At 37.9% G+C, this 8,139-nt stretch overlaps 2 protein-coding genes across 4 annotated transcripts in view; one reads left to right on the top strand and one right to left on the bottom strand.

Annotated features, from left to right (window-relative positions):
- The window catches only part of LOC111240652 (zinc finger protein 853-like), a 10,052-nt gene extending 6,541 nt beyond the window's left edge, over positions 1-3,511 (bottom strand). The window contains exon 1 of the mRNA XM_022776093.1: positions 2,892-3,511. The gene's annotated coding sequence lies outside the window, so the exon portion shown is untranslated. The remainder of the gene's footprint in view (positions 1-2,891) is intronic.
- The window catches only part of LOC106778189 (translation initiation factor eIF-2B subunit alpha), a 26,881-nt gene that overhangs the window by 15,252 nt on the left and 3,490 nt on the right, over positions 1-8,139 (top strand). The gene's annotated exons all lie outside the window — the stretch shown is intronic.

The raw sequence follows: 8,139 nt of genomic DNA, 5'->3' as shown, positions 1-8,139 counted from the left end.
AAGACACTTTTACTAAATTTTTTCAAGCGGGAGTAGAGGATTGTTGGGAGAAACCTGTCAATATTAAAAGATTATCGTACTTGGTGAGCTATGTTTGAAAGCATAGAGCCTTAGAAGCCCTAAGTAAAGAAAAAGCCGCCTTACTCGAAGAAAAAGCCCTTGATAAGGAAAAAACCGCTTTATTTGAAGAAAAAGCCCCTGAAAAGGAAACAGCCGCCATACTTGAAGAAAAAAACTCTGATAAGGAAAGAGTGGACCATTGAGATGAAATCACAATTCGAGTTGGCTATTGAATCTTTTGGATCAACTGCTACCCCTACCACGATGATGAAAGCAATGAATAATCCACAGGTGCAACTTAGCCAAGTGTAGAATTGAGTGAAGACTCACAGAAAACAGGAGAAGAAAAAACAACAGCTGTTAGAAGAGCAGGTGCAGGTGCAGCAACAACAGCTGTTAGAAGAGCAGGTGCAGCAACACGAGCTGTTAGAAGAGCAGGTGCAGCAACACGAGCTAGTGGATACACACATGGTAAGATACGGGCTGAATATTTATCACTGACTGATGGGGCCTGTAGTGGCTAGAAGCGACAAAACTGCAAGGACTGCCATCATTGACTAGTGGAGTTTGAAAGTCTGAAACCTGGCTGGAAACAACCTGACTAGTATTTATTTATCCACCAGTGCTATTTATTTGTTAAACTATAATGTGGAGACACAGAGAACTCACTGAATTCTATTAACAGAATCACTGTATAGGAATATAAATTTTATATTTATTTTGGCTCCGGCTGCACCTGCGCTTCTAACAGCTGCTGTTGCTGCACCTGCTCTTCTAACAGCTGCTGTTGCTGCACCTGCTCTTCTAACAGCTCGTGTTGCTGCACCTGCTCTTCTAACAGCTCGTGTTGCTGCATCTGCTCTTCTAACAGCTCGTGTTGCTGCACCTGCTNACAGCTCGTGTTGCTGCACCTGCTCTTCTAACAGCTCGTGTTGCTGCATCTGCTCTTCTAACAGCTCGTGTTGCTGCACCTGCTCTTCTAACAGCGGTTGTTGTTGCACCTGCACCTGCTCTTCTAACAGCTGCTGTTTTTTCTTCTCCTGTTTTCTGCGAGTCTTCACTCAATTCTGCACTTGGCTAAGTTGCACCTGTGGATTATTCATTGCTTTCATGATCGTGGTAGGGGTAGCAGTTGATCCAAAAGATTCAATAGCCAATTCGAATTGTGATTTCATGTCAATGGTCCACTCTTTCCTGGAAGATTTTTTTTCCTTATCAGAGGTTTTTTCTTCAAGTATGGTGGCTTTTTCCTTTTCAGGGACTTTTTCTTCAGATAAAGCGGCTTTTTCCTTATCAGGGGCTTTTTCTTCGAGTAAGGCGACTTTTTCTTTACTTAGGGCCTCCAAGGCTTTATGCTTTCGAACATAGCTCACCAAGTACGATAATCTTTTACTATCGACAGGTTTCTTCCAACAATCCTCTACTCCTGCTTGAAAATATTTAGTAAAAGTGTCTTCATTGTGATCGGATATTGCTATTACAGGAANGTTGATGTTTTGTTTCTTAAGAAACGGAATTATACTTTGAGCATTTAGGGGATTTATGCCTGGCATATGTGCCTCCGCAATTATTAAATCCACATTTGAATTCCTCATAATATCCACTATAGCATCTGAAGAGTTTGTGTATGTTGTAAGTTGGTGGACCACATATGACTCTCGGGATATAACTTCATCGATGTACTTGCGGAACAATTCGTGAATCTCTATATCCGGATCGATAAGTACAACTTTGATAGTACCAGCCATTAAAATCCTATCAATACCCTTCCATGAAGTGTCACCTTGTTCTCAAGGTGAAAAGCAGGAAACTCCGTATTGAGTTTCCGTATTGATGGCTGTTGCAAATTCCCAACTGTTATCAATGGATGGTAAGTGTTGTCATTTAATTAAAACCTCCAAATCTCCTGTTGGAGACGTGCGAACATCAAGCAGCTCCAATGGAGAAACCTCTAACATCAATTCCTCTGTAAGTGTAAGGGGAAGAGGCTGAACTGAAGTGGTTGGTTGGACANCACGTTTGAGGAGGGGACATGAAAGACCGGGTGAATTTTGTTGTGGGCAGGAAGGTCCAACATATAAGCTACAGGTCCTATGCGTTCCTGGACTACATAAGGACCGTAAAATCTGGGTTTAAGCTTCTCATTAGGTCTTAACAATTGAGCAACTTCGACTGCTGTAAAGGGATGAGCAAGGGCCAAAAACTGAGCGTACTTCGTGAGACTCATGCATCTCTTTAATTTTAGTAGACAAAGTGGAAGAATTTTTTGATAACACCAATATATGGTATTGGAGCAGGTTTGTTTATTCTTTTCTACTTTGTCTTTGTTGCCGTCAGTGGCCACCACCACCGGCGGCGTCCCCCTAAAGGTTTCTTTTTCAACCTTTGCCTTTATACATCAATGGGCAATCTCTAGATTTTGTCTCGCATCTGTCCGGTGTTGCTGTCCACACTGCTCGTTGCTGCTTGCCGCCGCCACCGGCCTTCCGTCGCTGGCACCGTCTCTGACCACCCTCTCTGGCCGTCGTCTCCGGCAACCGTATCCATCAACCGTCTCCTGCCGTCGTCTCCGCCACTTGTGCGACTGATGCACCAACACCTAGTCCTACCTCTACTGCTTTCGCTATCTTCTCTATTCTGAAAGGTCTTCAAGGACAATTAGTGGTTAACACCAAGAAATTTCAACACTAAAATTATGGGTTGAAACAATTTCACCAACCCTTTGTCAAATCTGTCAGATTTGTTTTTGGGTGCTTTGATGAATAAGAGCTCATTATGATCTTTCACTTTCACGGTCTGTCATCGGTGCACCATCANGTTTCTTTTTCAACCTTTGCCTTTATACTTCAATGGGCAATCTCTAGATTTTGCTTCGCATCTGTCCGATGTTGCTGTCCACACTGCTCGTTGCCGCTCGCCACCTGCCAGCTGTCCACTGCTGTCGGCCACCGTCACAGCTATCCGCCGCCACCGGCCATCGCCTCCGGTCGTCAGCCGTCGTTGGCCACCGTCACCGGCCTTCCGTCACTGGCACCGTCTCCGGCCGTCGTCTCCGGCCATCGTATCCGGCAACCGTCTCCTGCCGTCGTCTCCGCCACTTGTGCCACTGATGACCAACACCTAGTCCTACCTCTACTGCTTCTTCTATCTTCTCTATTCTGAAAGGTCTTCAAGGACAATTAGTGGTTAATACCAAGAAATTTCAACACTAAAATTATGGGTTGAAACAATTTCACCAACCCTTTGTCAAATTTGTCAGATTTATTTTTAGGCTCTTTGATGAATAAGAGCTCATTATGATCTTCCACTTTCACGGTCTGTCATTGGCGCGCCGTCATTTCCGCCGTTCGTCGTGAGGGGGAGTATGTTTCCAGCCAGGTTTCAGGCTTTCAGACTCCACTAGTCAATGATGGCAGTCCTTGCAGTTTTGTCGCTTCTAGCCACTACAGGCCCCATCAGTCAGCGATGACATGCCCTGTAGTTTTGTCGCTTTTAGCCACTACAGGCCCCATCAGTCAGTGATGGCATTCCCTGTAGTTTTGTTGCTTTTAGCCACTACTGGCCCCATCAGTCAGTGATGGCATTCCCTGTAGTTTTGTTGCTTCTAGCCGCTACAGGCCCCATCAATCAGTGATGACATTCCCTGTAGTTTTGTCGCTTTTAGCCACTACAGGCCCCATCAGTCAGTGATGGCAATCCAGTCCCTGGAGTTTGTCATTGTTCTCCTTTGTCAAAGTCATTCCACTTGAAGTTTCATGGTGCTATTTGAAGTTTCGCAGTTGTCTACTACTGTTCATAAATTGTTGTTCGTCGACATGTGATTGCGCATCTGTTTGCCACACACTCTTGAAGACAAATCATATATTTCAAATTGAGTTTATTTATTCCAAGCTTAGTTCATACAATTTGTATGCTATGATCAAGCAGGCAATATGTGATGAAATTGAAGTTTGAAATCTTGGATGGAGTCCACCAATCAATGATCGCTATGAGTTCCCTTTGCAACTNGATCTTGATAAGGATAATGGTAAGTATCTATCACCTGAAGCTGACAGAAGTATTCNGAATCTTTATTCACTTCACAGAATGTCATCATCAGTTCAATGCACATGAGTGTGATTGGGGTTTCCGACATTTCATGGCACTTGCTCAATTGTATGATTCTGCTAGAGGTTATCTTGTGAATGATACATGTATAGTTGAGGCTGCCATTACTGTGCATAAAGACATGGATTGGTCATATGACTTAAAAAAGGAAACCGGTTATGTTGGATTAAAAAACCAAGGAGCTACTTGTTATATGAATTCCCTGCTTCAAACACTGTACCACATTTCTTATTTTTGAAAGGCTCTGATACCATATGAAATAGTGAAAGAGATAAGGGAAAATCTTCCTTGTGTTGAATATACACATAGGATCCTCTATTTATAATAGAAGAAATATGGGCTAAGCACAAAATATAAATAAGAAATATAAACAAACTAAATAAGAAATATAAACAAACTAACTAAAGATAAGAGATAAATATAAATTAAATATAATATCTCTAACACCTAGGTTATCTGCTACTTGGGTTACCCGCTACTTGGGTTACCTGCTACCTGCTACCTGGGATACCTGCTACCTGGGTTACCTTGGTTACCTGCTACTTGGGTTATCTGTAAATTGGGTTACCTGTTGCCTGCTACCTACTACCTGCTACCTGGATTACCTATTACCTGGGTTACTTGTAACTTGGGTTACTGTTTGAGTAACCGTAACCTAGGTTATCGACATTGTAACTCGTAACTTGTAACTTGGGTAACCCGTAACCTGTTACCTGGGTAACCCGTCACCTAGGTCACCCGTAACCTGTTACCTGGATAACCCGTAACCTATTAGCTGGGTAACCCGTTACCTGGGTAACTCGAGTAACCTGTTACCTGGGTAACTCGAGTAATCCGTTACCTGTTACTTGCATTACCTGTTACCTTGGTAACCCGGGTAGCCCATTACCCAACCTTGCTTTTTTAAAGTTATAAGACTTCATACCAACATTAAAATAGGTTTACGAGGTGTCTCTATTTACATGCTAGTTATTTTGCTGATTTTTAACTGATGTGAGTCTTTAGACTTACATTTAACCATCATTCACTCAATATACACATGGCTTTGCATATGATTACACAATTTTCCTGTTTCAGAAGTAATTAATGTAACAGAATTCTGACTACATATAAAAACATTTTGAAGTATTTGTAATCTCATTACCATAAGTAAGATTAGTCTAAAAAAACCCTGTGATATGAGTGTAAAATACACTTAACTAAGGCCATAATGAGTGGCCACCTATGAAGCATAAAACCCGAACTCTGCAATCAATCATCCATTAGACATACATAATAAAAGAAAAAAGAATCGAGCGAGAAGAATTATTGAGTTTGCAAGAATCTATTCTCCAATCGGTATGGGAGGGACTAACCCTTTTAGCTGGAAGCACATTTGGAAAAAGAAATTTCATGCTTTGTTTTTTAAGAGAAGGTGAAAACTGAATTGGGCTCTTCTTGGGGAGGGGTGAACCAGAGGGATGTCATTGTCATATTCTCATTCTCAACAATTCCAATTTTAGAGGAAAAATGACAATCACATTATCATCAATCATCAAGTTTACACTTTAAATGTTGTATTCACTAATATATTTTTATAAAATGAAAAATATATTTTATTTTTTGTAAAATTTGCGACAAATAGTTAATATCTTTAAATATTTAAATATTTATTTATAAACGAGTTAAATGTGACTATTTATTATATTATCAGTTGATATTCGTAAATATTTAATATTTATTATAAGTAAATAACAAATATTTTTAATATTTATTTATAAACTAGTTAAATGTCAGTATTATATTATCAGTATTCATATGTATTTATTACTTGCAAATTTAATTTATATTTTAATTTAAATTTAATTAAAATTAAAATTAATTTATATTTTATGAGGTTAAATTTAATTTATATTTAATTTAATTTGTTTTATATTATATTTATTTATTTTAATATACATAAATAAATGAATTCATAAATCAATTATTTTAAGATTTTGAGTTACATGATATCTTAATTTTGTATACATAAATTTGTTTACTGCTTATAGTTTGATTCATTTTGGTGAGGCTCAACCATGTTCCAAGTGTTCTCATCGAGAAAACTCACATTCATAATTCTTTTACTTTTGAAAAATATATTCTATTAAGATATTTTATAATTGAGATATACATTATATATATATATGGTTGTCAAACTCGCGAGTTAACTCGTTAACTCGGACGAGTTTGCGTTCCTACTTATGCTGACCGAGTTAACTCGGTAACAAACTCAGTTTCTGAGTGAAATCGTTAAACTCGTTAATAAACTCGTTAAAATCGTATAAAATCGCGATTTAGCAGCGATTTGGCGAGTTTAAAAAGGATAAACCGAACAAAAAGGATTTCGTTTAGATGTCCTTCAGATTTCCTTCAGATTAGTATATATAACCGGATTAGGTTTAGGTTGTGCTTCACACCCCATTCTGCGTTCGTGGTCTCTTGTGGTTGTGTTCTGGTGGCCTAGTTCGAACTCACCGTTTCAGTCGACGTCACGTGGTTGTCATTCGTTTTGTTTGTCGTTCACCTTGCTCGTGGTCGTGTTTCGCAGTCCGTCTTGCCTGTGGTCGTCGTCGTGATCGTCGACTTCCCGTGTGTGGCTTCATTGTGTGCGGCGTTACTGTGTGTGGTGGTGACTGGTGAGTAAAATGGTTTTCGTTTCTGAGAGTTATGGAGTTTGGGAGTTATGGATGCTTTTATTGATATGCTATTAGATGTGAATCATTATTATAAATTATTATTCAGAAGCCAAAAGCCATGCCTAAAGGTTTTTAATATAAAATTATATACTTTTAATTTGATTAAAAAAAGTGATTTGATGTGACTGCCTCTGTCACTCTTATGATGAGAGTCTAATATTGATGGTGCCGTGTAGTCTTATCAGACTGCTTCAATTCAAAGTCTTATCAGACTACTTCAATTTAAATTTGTAACGTGTTTTGTACTTCAACTTATCATGATATTAATAAAATATTAATGGTATTTTATTATATTTATATCACTGTATTCCTCTCAATGGTGATTTGCTCCAGCATTTTATTAATGGTATTTTATTAATGCTCCAGCAAGTCTTATCTACATATATCACTATATTTTAATAAATTATATGTCTTCTTCGTATTAGTAATACATATATATCACTATATTTTAATAAATTATATGTCTTCTTCATATTAGTAATAGTATATGATATCATTGTATTGTATGTTTTTATTATAAAGTATTTTATTATATAAATATTACAATAAAAAAACTGTTCATTTATAGTATTTTTTTTAATTATTTTAGTATGTAGAGGAAAATATTTAATATTAAATGATTTTTTTTGTCATTGATTTTTTAGTGAAAAAGTTTAGAGCATCATGTCTGGGAATGTATCAAATTCAATAGAAATTAATGCAACTACATCTTCATCCACTAAGAGTAGAAGTAAAAATGCTCCAGGAAATCGATCTGATATTGGATGGAAACANGGGTTTGATGTTAATGGTAATGGAAGAAAAGTGAAATGTAACTATTGCTCAAAGATTGTGAGTGGAGGTATATTTAGATTTAAACATTATCTTGCTGGAACAAGGGAGGACTCTGAACCTTGTGCTTCTGTTTCGGATGAAATAAAAAATTTGATGATAAAAATAGTTGCTAAAGCCAAGAATGCATCATTAAAGAAAAGAAAGATAAACATTGATGAAGACGAGGATACAAGGTATTCGGTTTGAAAGGAAAACAAAAAGTTGCTACTACTAGTAAGGGGGGAGTCCAAGTAACTATAAATCAAATGATGAAAAAAGGATACAAAGAAGAAGTTGACGCTCAAGTGGCTGAATTCTTTTACACCAGTGCCATTCCTTTTAATGTAATTAAAAATCCAGCATTTGCAAAGATGTGTGAAATGATTGGTAAGTATGGAGTTGGATACAAACCACCATCTTATCACAACATTAGAGAAAGGCT

Source organism: Vigna radiata, unplaced genomic scaffold, assembly GCF_000741045.1.
Source record: "Vigna radiata var. radiata cultivar VC1973A unplaced genomic scaffold, Vradiata_ver6 scaffold_215, whole genome shotgun sequence".
NCBI lineage: Eukaryota > Viridiplantae > Streptophyta > Magnoliopsida > Fabales > Fabaceae > Vigna > Vigna radiata.
Note: the sequence above shows the minus strand (reverse complement) of the source record. Positions and strands in the feature narration are given on the sequence as shown.